This window comes from Elephantulus edwardii, unplaced genomic scaffold, assembly GCF_000299155.1.
Source record: "Elephantulus edwardii isolate Elephantulus edwardi_28Jun2011 unplaced genomic scaffold, EleEdw1.0 scaffold00176, whole genome shotgun sequence".
In the NCBI taxonomy this organism is placed as follows: Eukaryota; Metazoa; Chordata; class Mammalia; order Macroscelidea; family Macroscelididae; genus Elephantulus; species Elephantulus edwardii.
This window is the reverse complement of record NW_006399926.1, coordinates 2792104-2809365: the sequence shown is the minus strand read 5'-3', so window position 1 is coordinate 2809365 and position 17262 is coordinate 2792104.

Genomic DNA, 17262 nt, shown 5'->3' with positions numbered 1-17262 from the left:
TAAGTACAGATTTTACATGAATACAGTCAAGTATTCTGGGATTCCCATTCCTCTCAAGGTTAGCCAGAGTTTGTTGCGATCAGCACAGTCAAATGATTTTGCGTGGTCAATGAAACACAGATAGATGGCATGAATTATTATTATTGTTCTTGGGCCTTTTTTTCTTCTTTGCAGGTAGAATCAAAGGTGCTTACTCCTGCCTGAGACTGCTTCCTCTCGCCATGGTTCTTCTATGCATCTTCATTTCTCTCATCTCCGTCAGGAAAAGCAACAGCAAAGGATGTTTTCACTTGAGCACTGAAGTGAGTCTATAAGACTTAAATCTTTTCTCCATTACTCGCTAGCCCTGAGATGTGGGAATTATGTTTCTCAGCTTCAATGTTCTCATCTCCAGAACACTTACCTCAAGGATTCATATGTTGTTGTTGTTAGGTACCGTTGTGTGGAAAGCCAAATAACAAACTAAATATTAATCTAAATAATAAACCAAATGCTTTTCAGGATTTGAGGGAGGTGCGAATACAAGCTGGAATTCCTCCTGAGAAGGTCTCAGGGGTCAAACACCAAGGCAGACCTTAAGGCGTCTTCACAATACTTGGGCTTTTGCTAACCCCTCCCACCTGATTCAAGTTTAAGGTTGTCAATAGAAAGAGTCTAGCTTTATTTGCATAGAATTCTCTTTGTGATTTGCTCCCTGGTGATTCTCAATAAAGTTACAGAGAAGCTTGGTTCTGGGCTTCAAGCTGGTTGGCCTCTGCCTTTACACTCTCTGTTCTCTGCCTTTATACTCTCTGTTCTTTTTCTCCATTCTTGGTGTCCCCCCATCATGCTTTTTCTCTGTGTCCCAAATGACAACACTGTTGATCAAATATGACTCATAACAACCCTATGAACACCCCTGTCCTATCCTGTGACACACTTGAGCCCATTGCTGCAGTCACTGTGTCAATCTACCTGGTTGAGGGCTTTACTCTTTTGTCATTCTTCCACCTTCCCAAGCACGATGTTCCTGTCTAATGAATGTTGTCATTGTTGTTTACCATGGAGTTGGAACCAACCCATAGCTGACCCTCCAGTGGGTTTTCAGAGGCAGTTAATCTCAGAGGAGATTGTCCATCTTTCACCCACTCTTTAGTGAATAGTCTCTCCTAATACATGTCCAAAGCATGTGAAGTGAAGATTTATTATCTATGCCTCCAACAAGCACTCTAGTTTCACCTTCTCCTAGACATAGCTCTGTTCTTTTGTCAGTCCATGGGATATTTAGAACCCTTCTCTACTATGACAATTCAAAGGCATCAATAATTCTTCTGTCATCCTTCTTCACTGCTCAGTTCTCAGTAGCATAGCATGTGATTTAAAAGACTATGGCATGAATCAGGTACATGCTAGTCTTCAAACTATAACCTCAATAATTTGGAGAGGTCCCTGACTGCATGCTCTCCCAGTGCAGTATATCTCCTAACTGCTAGTACCAAGTGTATTGATTGTGGATCCTAGTAAGATGATGTCATTGACAGTTTCAATCTTATCTCCATCTATCATGATGTTGCTAACAAGTCCAGTGGTGATAACTTTTGTTTTCTTGAGATTGAGATGCAATCCAGGCTGTAATCTTTGATCTTCTGCAGCAAGTACTTCAAGTCTTCCTCACTTTCAGCAAGCAAAGTTGTGTCATCTGCATAAGGAAAGTTATTGATAAGTCTTCCTCCAATCCTGATGCCACATTCTTCTTCTTGAGTTCAGCTTCTTGAATAACTTTCTGAGCATACAGATTGAATAGATATGGAGAAAAGATATAATTCTAATCCATATCTTTCCTAATTTTAAACCATGTAGTGTAATCTTGGTCTGTTTGCACAACAGCTTCTAGGTCTAGGTATAAGTGTCACATGAGCACAACATGGAATTCTGGAATTTCCATTCTTCTCAATGTTAGCCATAGTTTATTGTGATTCACATAGACAAATGCCTTTGCATAGTCAATAAAGCACAAATAGACATTCTTCTGGTATTCTTCGCTTTTAACCAGGATCTATCTGATAACAGCAATGTTATACCTGTTGCCCTGGCCTCTTCTAAATCTAGCTTGAACTTCTGACAGTTTTTTGCCTATGTGCTGTTTAGTACTTTTTGAATGATCTTCATCAATATTTTGTTTGCATGTAATATTAATGATATTGTAAATAATTTCCACATTCTGTTGGATCACCTTTCTGGCATAGACTGGCGAGAAAGATTTGTATGAAGAGACAATAAAACAATGCATATAATAATATTATTCTTTTTAGCCCCTCTTCATGAGTTCTACAGGAGTTGCTACACTTGATGTGGCCTCCCTCATACCTACCTGCTACATACCCCTGATAGACTTTTCTCCAACCCAGATTCACTCTGATCAAGATCCATGATCTCTTTTTCCACCCCATGAATCAATGAATGATGTTAAGCTTTTATTTGACTTGATCTTTTAGCTCTACTAATGTTCAACCACTCCCTTCCTGTAACCCCTTCCTGTTTCATGACTCCATGCTCTGCTGATCTGAATTCCCTCCCACTTCCCAGATGCTCCTTCTTTGCAAGCTTCACTCCCTCTTATCATCTGTGGTTCTTTCTCAGGACTTTCTCCTAAGCCTTCTCATCCTTCTTGTTCTCTCCAAAGAGACAGTTTTGATTACCTTCTAGTTGCTTTTGATCCTAAGTTCTCTATCTCCAACCTCGGTCTTCTTCCTGGGATTGACTGGATGCAAGGCTGCCCTTCTGGGTCAGCTCATAGACACCCCAGCTTAACCAGCACAGGAGCATGTTTCCCAATCCAACCTCCTTCTCTTCCTGCTTTCTGTTTCTCCAGGAATAGACCCTCTTCCTCTCAGAACCTGAGACTTGCCTCTTCTTCCTCCTACACCCCTCTCCTTACAAGTATTTCTCTCCTTGACTACTGGCACAGATCTTTTTACAAATTGAGTTGTGCCACACTGCTATGCCTATGGTTGTAATCCCATTTGGATATAGATTATCTTTTTTTTTTACTCTTTTGTGTGCATGTACCGTCAAATCAGATCTGACTGGTACAGGAGGAGATTGTCCCTCCTTCCCCGGCAGAGCATCTGGTGGGTTCGAACCGTGCGCCTCTGGAATTGTAGTTGCAGTTCCTTGCCACTAGGCCACCAGAGCTCCCCAGATTATCTTTTTTATGTTAAGAGGAAAGTGATAGATATGATGTGCCTTGAGACAATCATTTCTGAGATAGAAAAGAGATTAAACAAGCAAATAAGAGAAGCAGAAATAGGGGAAGAGAGATGTCTAACCACATGATATTCCAGGAAGCTCAAAGAGAGAAGGATCTTCATTCAGAGCTGATAGGGAAGGAAAATTTCCCCCTATAACTGGCACCCTGATTTCAGACTGCTAGCCTCCTTAACTATGATGAAAGAAATTTTTCTTTGTTAAAGCCACCAAATTATGGTGTTTCTGTTATATCACTAGGTAAATAACTAACAGAATTAAAGAAGAAATTATTTTTTCTAAAGAAGAAATTCTTACAGAATTCAATATTGTAAGAGCTTCTCTAACAAATACCTACAATGTAAAAGTGGTATTGGAGTGAATAACTTGCAGAGACAGCCAGAGTATTAAGGGCAATAGTGATATAGCCTAGATTCCCATGAAGAGAATTATGGACATCAGAGGCAATTCTGGGTTGGGAGGGTTAACAGGGATGGAAAGGACAGAGATGGAGGGAATAACAAATAAGTAAGCTGGGTGAAGGGAAAGGCAATGAGATTAAGAGGTTGATTGTTGTTTTTATATGCAATCTTTTTAAATTTTTCAAATAAAAATTTTTTATTTTAATTGTCATTTTAACAAAAGTTTGCAGAAAAATTAAATTTTCATTCATTCACTGTTGCACGTTTTATCCCCTCTCCCTCCCTTCCCCCTCCCCAAATTTATTTTTTTCTTTTCATTATTTTATTTACAAAATTCTAATACAAATTCCATTTCTTTTATTTTCCCTTACACCCACCCATCAAACTGTACAACCCATGATTAATCCCTCCTTCTCTCTGTACATCCACATCCCTCTGATTCCAGCCTTTCCAACCCCTCCTGGATCCTTATACTCATTTTACAATAACGGTGTTATACATTATTTATCCTTGTGGGACTGAGTTAGTTCACTCAGCATAAAGCTCTCCAGTCCCTCCCAAGTTAGGTAATAATTTACAAAGTTATTGCTCTTGCGTGCTGCATAATATTCCATTGTGTGAATTTCTCAATCCTTTCATTTGTGGTTGGACATTTAGACTATTTGTTACGTGCAATTGATCAAATACAACTGATAGTAACCCTATAGACAACGGATCAGAACTCGGCTCTATCCTGTGATATCCTCATCATCTCTGGTATACTTGTGAGCAATGAGCCCATTGCTACAATTGTTGTGTCAATCCTTCTTGTTGAAGGTCTTCCTCTCTTGCTGCCTTTCCACCTTTTCAAGTATCATATCTTTTTGCAAGGACTAGCCCATCCCCAAAACATCCCCAAAGTATATGAGATGAAGTTTCACTCTTAGGATCAGTTGTTGTTGTTGTTATGTGCCGTCGAGTCGCTTGTGACTCATAGCGACCCTATGTACAACAGCCCTAAACTCTGCTCTGTCCTGTGCCAATCGCACTGTCTCTGACACTCCCATCCCAATTATCTCAGTCACTGAATCAATCCACCTCATAGAGGGCCTTCCTCTCCTGCGCTGTCCCTCCACCCTCCCAAGCATGATGTCCCTCTCTAAGGACCAGTCTCTCCTCACAACATGTCCAAAGTATGTTAGACGGAGCCTCAGAATCCTTGCCTCCAAGGAGCCACCCGGTTTAACCCTTTCCAGGACAAATCTGTTTGTTTTCCTAGCAGTCCATGGTATTCTCAGTACTCTTCTCCAGCACCACAGAAGAGGAAGAAAAGACCAAAATGGATGTCAGAAGATACTCTGAAAATTGCACTGGAGCGCAGAGAATCCAAAGCACAAGGAAGAATTCAAGATACTAAAGAGTTGAATAGAAGATTTCAAAAGGCAGCACGGGATGACAAAGCAAAATATTACAATGAAATGTGCAAGGACTTGGAGTCAGAAAATCAAAAGGGCCAAACTCGCTCAGCATATCTTAAGCTCAAGGAACTAAAGAACAAATTCAAACCTCGAGTTGCTATAATCAAGGATGCTTTCAGCAGAATGTTAAATGATCCAGGAAGTATTAAAAGATGGAAAGAATATACTGAATCACTGTATTGAAAGGAACTGGAAGACACAGAAGAATTTCATGAAACAACATATGAGCAAGAGCCTATGGTGATGAAAGAAGAAGTTCAGGCTGCTTTGAAGGAAATGGCAAAAAATAAGGCTCCAGGAATAGATGGTATACCAATTGACATATTTCACCTAACAGATGCTGCCATGGACATGCGCACCAAGTTGTGCCAAGAAATCTGGAGAACAACCACTTGGCCAACTGACTGGAAGAGATCTATATTTGTTCCTATCTCAAAGAAAGGTGACCCAACAGAATGTGGAAACTACAGAACAATCTCACTGATTTCACATGCAAGCCAGATTCTACTGAAGATTATCCAAAAACGACTGGAACAGCACATCAACAGAGAACTACCAGAAGTCCAGGCTGGGTTTAGAAGGGGTCATGGTACTAGAGATATTGTAGCTGATGTTAGATGGATCTTGGCTGAAAGCAGGGAATACCAGGGGAATATCTATCTGTGTTTCATTGACTATGCAAAGGCATTTGACTGTGTGGATCATAACAAACTATGGCTGACTCTGAGAAGAATGGGAATCCCAGAACACTTGATCGTTCTAATGCGAAACTTATACTTGGACCAGGAGGCAGTCATCAGAACAGAGCAAGGGAACACTGCATGGTTCAAAATTGGGAAGGGCATACGCCAGGGATGCATCCTATCTCCATACCTTTTCAACCTATATGCAGAACAGATTATCCGGGAGGCTGGGCTCTATGAGGAGAAATGTGGGGTCAAGATTGGTGGACGATTTATCAACAATCTGCGTTATGCGGATGACACTTGCTGCTTGCTTGTTAGGATCAGAGAAGTTAAAAAGAAGACGGTGAGGACAGATGGAGGAAAAACCAGGAAATGGAGAAAGGCAACCAATCAGAACCTGTCAATCTTAGCACGCTAATTGTCTTTTTTTGCAGTAAGTGCAAGTATTCTATGAGAATCTGACTCCAGTAGCCCACTGTTAGAGGAGGTTTGAGGGTTTGAGCAGAACCAGAAAGTACCAAAGCTAACACGGGGCTCTGGAAGGAGCCAAGGTTCCTTTTCACTTTTCTGCTCCAGAGATGGGCTCACTGTCTCCTCCTTCTGTGAGTGTTTTTCTATCTTAAAGATCTTTCCTGTCTTTAACTGTACTTCTTTCTGTCTGCATAGTATCTTCTATTTTTTTACCCCTTCCACTCCTCTCCCTCTTCCAGCTCACCTAGCAATGCAGCCCTTGTTCCAGATTTGTTGTCATACATATAATGCCTAATCATATATTCCTTTCAGACAGTCTTGCCCTCGTCTGATCTAATACAGTGTTCATTAACTATCCACTCTTTCCTCATTCTCTACTCACCCCACTCCCATCTGTCCTATTTAATAACAGCAGTATTATACAGTATTTGTCCTTTTGTGACTAAGATAGTTCCCTCAGCATAATGTCTTCCAGGCTCCCCCATTTTGTGTAATGCTTTATGAGTTCATTTTTCTTTCAATGCTGAATAATGTTCCATCGTGTGAATGTACCATACTTTTTCTATCCATTCATTTGTTGACAGGCTCTTGGGTTGCTTCCATCTCTTTTCTATTGTGGATAACACAGCAAGAAACATGAGTGTGCATACATCTGTTTGAGTCATGGCTCTGTTTTCTTTCTCTGTTTTGTTTGTTTGTTTTTGTTTTATTTTTTATATTCCCAATTGTGGAATTGCTGGGTCAAATGCTATTTCTATTTCTGACTTTCTGAGAAAGCACCAGACCATCTTCCATAGTGGCTGTACCGTTTCACACTCCCACTGGCAATGAGTCAGGCTTCTGATTTCTCCACAGCCTCACCAGTGTTTGTTGTTTGTTGTCCTGTTGAACTTTGCTGGTGTGAGATGATGAGGCATAATTGTTCTGAAGCATTGAATGTTCTTTCTTCACTCTTATAACATTCATTTCAGGAAGCAACCTTGGTTAATGAGTCAATTTTGTTATTCCTAACATACACCAGTTAATTAGGTATTGTAATTAACTAATTATGTTAATAAACAGTGGCCTAGTGGACAAGAAATTGCATTACCAATCCAAAGGCAGGCAGTTCGAATCCACCAGGCACTCTGCAGGAGAAAGATGGGCAATCTCCTTCCATGCGATTTACAGCCTTTGAAAGCTCAGCTATGAGCCAGTTCTGACTTGAAAGGAATGAGTTTTGAGAATCAGTGGTAATTAATATTATAAATAAAAATGTTTATGAGTCATTGTGTGGAAAACCAAGATGATGTGTGAATCTTCCACTCAAAAAAAATTTTTTAATTAAAAAAAAAAGGGCACTTCTGGAGTCGGCTCAGAAGGAACTGAGAAGAGCTTTGGAAAGTCTCTGTTCTCTTAGAGATTATATATGGTGCCAATAACAGGGGAGTACCAGAAATATGGGCATTAAATAAATGCCGTCTTTTGGTGCAATCTTAAATAACATATGAACACCGAGCTAGCAGCGCGGAGGACGCCTGATGCCTGGAGTTACTGTGAAAGACGTGAGCCAGCAGGCGTCCTCAGAGCTCTGGCAGCCTTTTTCAAAAAGTCCGGGAAGCTGAAAAGTCCCCGAATGGGTAGACACTGTCAAGGTGGCCAAGCATAAAGCCGTAGTTCCCTACAATGAGAACTGGTTCTACTGCATGAGCTGCTTCCACAGCATGACACTTGTACCCCCGCGGTGGTGCTGAGTTTGGCTCCATGACCAAGATCTCCGGGAGGAGGAGAACCAGCGTCCTACCAGCCAGCCACGTCAGCCCCCCTCAGCCGAGGCTCCAGTGGCCCACTGGGTCCTCCAAGCCCTGCAGGGCTCAAAACGATGGAGAAGGACCAAACAGGGGGCCGCAAACTGACACCTCAGGGACAGAGAGATCTGGACAGAATCGCTGGACAATAAGAAACATTAGAACAAATGATTCTGGGTTAATAAATGGCCTCATTCACAAAAAAATTTAAAAAAATGAACGTGATTGCACAATGGAGGAAGGGCGATGATTTTATGCAGTTGCAAAGAATTTGAATTATGTTCAAAATGTTTACTGTAAGGTAAAACTTGTAAGTAGTCAACGTGAATAGTTGGCTGATGAAATTTGTAAACAAGGTCTTTAAAAGGTTGTGTGGTTTCTCCTTGCCACTTCTGGTAAGATGCAAGAGGAAGAGGTGGACTCTGAAATGAATTGTGCAAAATGAAAGCAAACTTAAATGAAGATTTGGAAAATAGTCTTGTGTAGATTAGTGACACTTGGCCTAGAATTGACACCAAAGAGGTGGCTACACAATCTTTTGTCAACAAACCTAAGCCCAAGGATTTAATTACTAGTGACTTAGTGACTAATGACTTTCACCAACTTCACCAACAGAAACTTAGCTGAGGTTAGAGACAGAGAAACAACAGAAAGACTAAGATTACTGTCTCCATCTTGGGAGTCTACAGATAAATAAATATGTTGACTTTAAAAAAAAAAGAGTGAGAGAATGAGAGAGAAGAACCATTCCTGGTGCAGTTCAGACACAGAAAAACTGTTGGAAAGACAAAAATCAATGAGAGAGAAGAACCATTCCTGGTGCAGTTCAGACACAGAAAAACTGTTGGAAAGACAAAAATCAAAGTTGCCTCAGTTTCACAGTGTGAGACCATGACCATTTAACCAGGTGTACTTTAGTCTTCAAACTGACATCACTGCTCTTCAGTATTTTGTTGTTTTTTTCCCCTCAGTTTTTGTGATTTTAATGAAGTTTACAGAAAAGTTGGATTTCATTCATTTATTGTTGCATATTTTTCTTCCTACTCCCTCCCCAACTGACTGGAAGAGATTGATATTTGTTCTCATTCCAAAGAAAGGTGACTCAAAAAAGTGTGGAAATTATCGAACATTATCATTGATATCAAATGCAAGCAAGATTCTGTTGAAAATAATAAAAAAAATTTTGGAACAATATGTCAACAGAGAACTGCCAGATGTGCAGGCTGGGTTTAGAAGAGGTCATGGTACTAGGGATATTATAGCTAATGTTAGATGGATCTTGGCCGAAAGTAGAGAATACCAGAAGAGTGTGTATCTGTGCTTCATTGACTATGTAAAGGCTTTTGACTGTGTGGATCACAACAAGCTGTGGCTGACTCTGAGAAGAATGGGAATCCCAGAACATTTGATTGTGCTAATGTGAAACCTATACTTGGACCAAGAGGCAGTCGTCAGAACAGAGCAGGGAGACACTGCATGGTTCAAAATCAAGACAGGAGTATGTCGGGGATATATTTTGTCTCCATACCTTTTCAATCTGTATGCAGAACAGATCATCCGAGATACTGGGCTGTACGAGGAGCAATGTGGCATCAGGATTGGTGGAAGAGTCATCAACAACCTGTGTTATGCAGATGACACAACCCTGCTTGCTGAAACTGAGGAGGACCTGAAGCACTTGCTGCAGAAGGTCAAGGACTGCAGTCTTCAATATGGATTGAAGCTCAACATCAAGAAAACAAAGATTCTCACCAGTGGGCCAATTGGCAGCATCAGTATGGATGGTGAAGAGATTTAAAGAGTTAACAGTTTTAGCTTACTTGGTTCCACAGTCAACACTCTTGGTAACAGCAGCCAGGAAATCAGAGATGAATTGCATTTGGAAAGTCAGCTGTGAGAGACCTCTCAAGTGTGCTGAAGAGCAACAACATCAGGCTGGAGCCTAAGGTGCGCCTGATCCAGGCTATAGTCTTTGCAATTGTGTGCTATGCATCAGAGAGTTGGACAGTGAATAGGGATGATAGAAAGAGAATTGATGCCTTTAAGCTGTGATGCTGGAGAAGAGTGTTAAATATACCATGGACTGCTAGGAGAACAAACAGGTTTGTCCTGGAGAGGGTGAAGCCAGAATGCTCCTTGGAGTCAAGGATTCTGGGGCTTCGTCTGACATACTTTGGGCATGTTGCAAGGAGGGACTGGTCCTTGGAGAGGGACATCATGTTTGGGAGAGTGGAGGGACAGCACAGGAGAGGAAGACCTTCAATGAGATGGATCGATTCTGTGAGTGGAGTGGTGGAACTGAATGTGTTTGCGACAGCGAGGTTGGCACAGGATAGAACAGCGTTTAGGGCTCACGTACATAGGGTCACTATGAGTCGCAAGCTACTTGATGGCATATAACAACAACAACAACAACTCCCTCCAGTTCATTTTTAAAAATAAATATTCATTCACTGTTGCATAATTTCTCAGAGTTCATAGAGTTGCGTGATTGCTCTTCAGTACTTTGCGGCACCAAATGAAGATGACAGCTCTTGGTTCCCTCACTACCACTTTTCTCCTTTAATCCATTCTTCCCAGAATACAAATCTACCCACCTAAAATACAAATTCTGAAGGTACCGCTCTCATTCCTAAAGGACTTACAAGGCCCTCACTTTGTTTAAAAGAGCTTCAGGATCTTGGTATCTTGTTCTGCCCTCCTCTCTTCCCTCTGCACTTGTATCACAGGCCATCCTCTAAGGGTCCACATCCCTGCTTGTCTCTACTTGTTCCATTCCTCTGAACATATTCCTCTTCCTTCTTGAAAAATTACTATCTACTCTTCATAATTAAGGCCTCAGCCTTAGTACTGTTACCATCAAGATAATTTTCTTGATCTCCCTGTCATAGGCACTGTTGGTCTGAACTCATGTGTTCACATAACCAGCAAATAATAGTTGGGCACCTGCTTGGTCCGAGACACTGGTCTAGATCCTGGAGATACAGCAATGAATAAACTGATGAAGTCTGAGAGAGATAGACAAACAAAATTAAAACCACAAAGCTAATTACTAGTGGTGATAAAAAGCAGGAAGCAGCAGCATAAGGCTACAGAGCGCTAGAGCAGAGCGAGGGAGGTGGTGAGAAGAATCTGGGGAAGAGAGTACAGAGACAGAGTACATCTGCCCTTGGAGATCGCAGCAAGAGGTCTAGATTTTGTTCCAAAGTGAAAAAATACACTGGAGAGTTTAATGCAGGGTAATGGCAAGATCAGATTTAGATTTTTTTTAAAAAAAATAAAATTTCTCTTGAGGGAGCTCTGGTGACCTAGTGGCAAGAAGCTGCACTGCAATCCCAAAGGTACACGGTTTGAATCCACCAGATGCCCTGCTGGAGAAGGAGGGACAATTTCCTCCTGTACCAGTCAGATCCAATTTGACGGTACACACACAAAAAAAATAATAAATTAAAATTTAAAAAAATTAAAGAAAAAATCTGTCTACTGTTGCATAGAGATTAAACTGTAGGGGACAAGGCAGGGAGCCTCCAACCACAGACTGCCATGCACTTGTCCCTTGTTTTTCCTGCTCCCATCCTTTCTGCCTCACAAAGGCTCTTCCTTCAGCCTGCACCACTCTTCTCCTGGCTACACCTAGTTAATGTCTATTTATCTTACCAAGCTCAGCTCAAACGTCATTTTCTGCAAGAAATTTCCCCCTACACATATACCTCTTGTTCTGCACACTCATAACTCCTCCCATTTTTGCAGCTCTTACCGAAATTGTGACTGATAGTCCAAACCCTGGTGGAGCAGTTTGGCTGCTAACCAAAGCTGGTGTTTTGAATCCATCAGTCCCTCTGTCAGAAAAAGATGTTGGCTTTCCTAGAGATTATGGCCTTCAAAACTCAGTAGGCAGTCTCTCCGTTTTGCTAGGATAGGGCTTCCACAAACCCTGTCAATGTTCCCAAAACTAGCCGGGCTTTCTGCAAGAAGCGTGGCAAGCACCAACCCCACAAAGTGACACAGTACAAGAAAGGGCAAAACCTCTCTGTGTGCCAGGGAAAGTGGCATTATGATAGGAAGCAGAGTGGCTCTGGTGGGTAGACAAAGTTAATTTCCCAGAAAAGAGGAAAATCTACAAAGAAGATTATGTTAAGATGTGAATATGTTGAGCCAAATTGCAGATATAGAAAAATGTTGGTTGTTAAAAGATGCAATCAGGGATTGTAAAATGGTGCAACCACTCTGGAAGGCAGTTTGGCACTTCTTCAAAAAGCTGAACATGGAAATTCCATATGACCCTGTGGGAAGTCGAATATCAAATTTAATATTAATAATAAACCAAATACTATATTGGGATATGAAGGAGGCTTAATACAAGCTAGAGTTCACCCTGTAGCACTAAGGCAATCCTTAAATGTTTACAGGGGTAGACATTAAGGCAATCTTTAAGAGGCTATATAATTCTTAGTTTGTATTAACTGAATCATCCTTCCCTCCTGAGATAAGCCTAAGGTAAACACTAGAGAAGAACTTAATTACAAAAGACATCCCCATGATCCTTTGTTTTTGTTTACTACTCCCTTGTGATTTTCTTTTGTTTACCTTCCTGATGATTCTCAATAAAAACCCAGAAAGCATAGGGGCTGGAGTTCTCCCAGCTATTTGCCCCCTGCCTTCATGCTTTCTGGCCTGACCCCCATTCCTGTGTGTCCCCGTCTCTTTTCCTTCGGCCGACAGTATGGCCCAGCTATTCCATTGCTTGGAATATACCCCAAGAAAATGAGAACTGAGGCACAAGTAGAGACTTGTACACCAGTATTCATAGCAGCATTATTCACCATCACAAGAACATGGAAACAGCCCAAATGTCCAACCACAATAGAATGGATTGCAAAATTATGGTACATTCATACAGTGGAATACTATGCAGCATGCAGGAGCAATGATTTTGTAAATCATTACCTAACTTGGAAGGGACTGGAGAATATTATGCAGAGTGAACTAACTCAGTCCTACAAAGAAAAATACTGTATAAAACCATTATTGTAGAATGAGTATAAGAATCCAAGGGAGGGGAGAGTGGAAGCAGAGGGATGAGGATATGTGTGTGTGTGTGTGTGTGTGTGTGTGTGTGTGTGTGTGTGTGGTGTGAGAAAAATGTATTAGAATTTTGTAAATAAACTAGTATAAAAGAACTAAAATAGAATTTATATGAACGATTATATGAAACACAATGAAAATGAAAGATTGTATAAACACAATGTATACAAATGAAACACACTGTAAAGATACAAAAAACATGGAGCAATTCTATCCCATTCTTATCCATTCCACAGCAATGGTCTGCTTAGTGGCAACGTCGTTGTGTGCCATAGAGTCAGAACTGACCCATAGCTGACCCCCAGGCATATTTTTCAGAGGTGGTTAATCTAACGGGAGGAGATTGTCCATCCTTATCCTGTGGAGCAGCCGGTGGCTTCATAACGTGTATCTTCAGGATTGCAGCACAGCTTCTTGCCACAGGTGGGGAACTGGCCAAATACTTTTAAAAATAAATTGGTTTTGCACACCTATGTTTGCATGGCTTTGTTCACAATAGCAAGGAGTTGGAAACAACCTAAGTGTCCATCAACAAATGAATAGATAAAGAAGTTGTAGTATATTCACACGATGGAATACTACGCTGCATTGAAAAACAAGGGACTTTAGGGGAGCCCTGGTGGCCTAGTAGGGGAGCTCTGGTGGCCTAGTGGCAAGGAACTGCAACTACAATCCCAGAGGCGCACAGTTCGAATCCACCAGATGCTCTGCCAGGGAAGGAGGGACAATCTCCTCCTGTACCAGTCAGATCTGATTTGACGGTACACGCACACAAAAATAATTAAAAAAAAAAACTAAAAGAAAAGAAAAACAAGGCACTAATGAAATATTGTTCAAAATGGGTCACCTGGGAGGACATTACGCTGAATAAAATATCTCAGTTACAAAAAGACAAATACTGCATAGTGCCACTGTTGTAAAACAGGACTCATATGGGGGTTGGGGGAGACTGAGAAAGATGGAATAAATAATGTATATTGCATTGAAACAGATGAGGGAGAAAACTGTTTAAAAGGGATATGTGATTAGGTATTATTGTCATGACAGGAGTCCACTATGAGGCTGCATAGTGGAGTGGATGGACTTGGGGGGAGGGATTGTATAACAATGAAAGAATTTCCCTTTTACTTTTCAAAGAGAAGAGCTAATTGGGGTGAGGGAAGGGTGTGAGGGAGAAAAGAATGGAAATCCTCAGTCTTTATAAACTTTTCTTAAAATTAATAATAATAAAAAACTTAAAAATAAATTGGTTTACATATAATCATTCCTATGCATCATGTTTTGTACATGATTTGTGTTTTATATAATCATTCATCCACATTTTTTAATCACCATTGCTCTTTGCCTATTCAAGGCCCTAATGAATCTTTCCCATTTCTCCATCCCCTCTCTAACCATTAGCCTCTGCTATTCCAATGATTTTCCCCCACCTCTTTTCATGCCTCCCCTCTCTCATTTTCCTTTTGAACATATATTTAACTCTGTTAACTTCCTAGGACGTACACCAGGGATGTGTCCTGTCTCCATACCTTTTCAACCTGTATACTGAACAGATTATCCGGGAGTCTGGGCTCTTTGAAGAGAAGTGTGGCGTCAGTATTGGTGGAGTATTCATCAACAATCTGTGTTATGCAGATGACACAACCCTGCTTGCTAAAACTGAGGAGGACTTGAATCACTTGCTGCAGAGGGTCAGGGACTGCAGCCTCCAATATGGATTGAGGCTCAATGTCAAGAAGACAAAGATTCTCACCACTGGACCAATTGGCAGCATCAGGATGGATGGTGAAGAGATTGAGATTGTTCACAGCTTAGCTTTAATTTGCTTGGCTCCACAGTCAACACTCTTGGCACCAGTAGCCGGGAATTTAAAAGACGTATTGCCATGGGAAAGTCTGCTGTTAGGGACCTCTCCAAAGTAATGAAGAGCAATGGTGTCTCTTTGGAGACTAAGGTGCGTCTATACAGGCCATGGTCTTTACGATCACTTGTTATGCATCAGAGAGTTGGACAGTGACTAAGAAGGATAGAAGGAGAATTGATGCCTTTGAGCTGTGGTGCTGGAGAAGAGTATTGAGGGTACCATGGACTGCTAGGAAAACAAACAGATTCATCCTGGAAAGAGTTAAACCGGGCGGCTCCCTGGAGGCAAGGATTCTGAGGCTCCCTCTAACATACTTTGGACATGTTGTAAGGAGAGACCGGTCCTTGGAGAGGGACATCATGCTTGGTAGGGTGGAGGGACGGTGCAGGAGGGGAAGGCCCTCTATGAGGTGGATTGATTCAGTGACTGGGGTAATCAGGATGGGTGTGTTGGAGACAGTGAGATGGGCACAGGACAGAGCAGAGTTTAGGACTGTTGTACATAGGGTTGCTATGAGTCGCAAGCAACTCGATGGCACTTAACAACAACAACCTCCTATTTCTACAACAGTGGCCATAGGAAATATTTATCCTTATGTGACTGAGCTGTTTTACTCAGCATAATGTCCTATAGTCTCTCCCAAGTTATATAGTGTTTTACAAAATCATTGTTCTTTAGTGCTGTGTAGTATTCCATTGTGTAAATGTATCACAATATCTCAATTCATTTGTTTGTTGAGGGGCTGCTTCCATTTTCTTGCTATTGTGAATAACTCTGCTATGAATATAGGTGTATACATGTTCATTCTTGTCTCTATGTCTCAGTTCTGATTTCCTTGGGATATAGTCCTCATGATAGAGCATCCAACTAGACGGTGAAGAGATTGAGATTGTTTACAGCTTCATCTTGCTTGGGTCCACAATCAACACTCTTGGTACAAGCAGGCAGGAAATGAAAAGACAAATTGCATTGGGAAAATCTGCTGTCAGGGACCTCTCCAGAGTACTGAAGAGCAATGATATCAGTCTAGAGAGTAAGGTGCCCCTGATCCAGGTCATGGTCTTCGCCATTACTTGCTACTAGACAATGACTAAGGATGATAGGCTCTCTGCCTTTGAGTTGTAGTGCTGGAAAAGAGACAACACAAAAGACCTTTATAAGGAAAACTACAAAACACTACTACAAGAAACAATAAGAGATCTAATTAAATGGAAAAAATATTCTCTGTTCATGGATACGAAGACTAAATATAGTGAAAATGGCAATTGTACCAAAAGCAATCTACAAATTCAATGCAATCTCAATAGATACTAAATTCATTCTCCATGGAGTTTGAAAAGGCAATTTTATTTGGAAAGAGATCCTGAGTAAGAAAAACCTTCTAAAAAACAAAAAGTAGGTTGGAGGTATCTCACTTTCTGATCATAAAACTTACTGCATGGCTGTAGTAATCAAAACAGAATGGTACTGGTACAATACAGATATTTAGATCAATAGACTAGAATTGAGAAATCAACACATCAACCTATGGTCAATTGATATTTAACAAGGTAATAAAACCCATTGCTGGCAAAACTGGACATCTGCCTGCAGAAAACTGAAATAGGACCCTCATCTCACGCCATATATAAAAACCAACTATGAGGTATCATCTCACTCCAGTAACAACAGCAAAGTTCAAAAGAGCAGTAAACAACAAATGCTAGTTAGGATATGGAGAACCCTTATTCACTGCTGGTGGGAGTGTAAAATGGTCCAACCACTATGGAAAGTGAGCTGGTGCTTTCTAAAAAAAGTTGGAACAAGAAACATCATTTGGCCCAGCAATTCCACTGCTAGGAATATACCCTAAAGAAACCAGAGCTGCTACCCAGTTATAGGCACACCCATGTTTATTGATGGGCTATTCACAATAGCAAAGAGATAGAAGCAACCTACGTGCTCATCAACAAATGAATGGATAAAAAACTTATGGTGTAGTCACACAATGGAATACTATGCAGTACTGAAAAACAAGCAACTCATAAAATATTATACAACATGGGTGACCCCTGAGGACATTATGCTGAGTGAAATATCTTAGTCACAAAAGGACAAATATAGCGCATAACACTACTGCAATAAACAGGACTGACATGGGGTCTGGGGGGAAACTAAGAGTGGCTAAATAATGAACACTTCATTGGAACAGATGAAGGAAAGAACTAAGTAAAAGGAATATGTGATTAGACATTAGACATATGACAATAGTCGAGGACAAGGTGC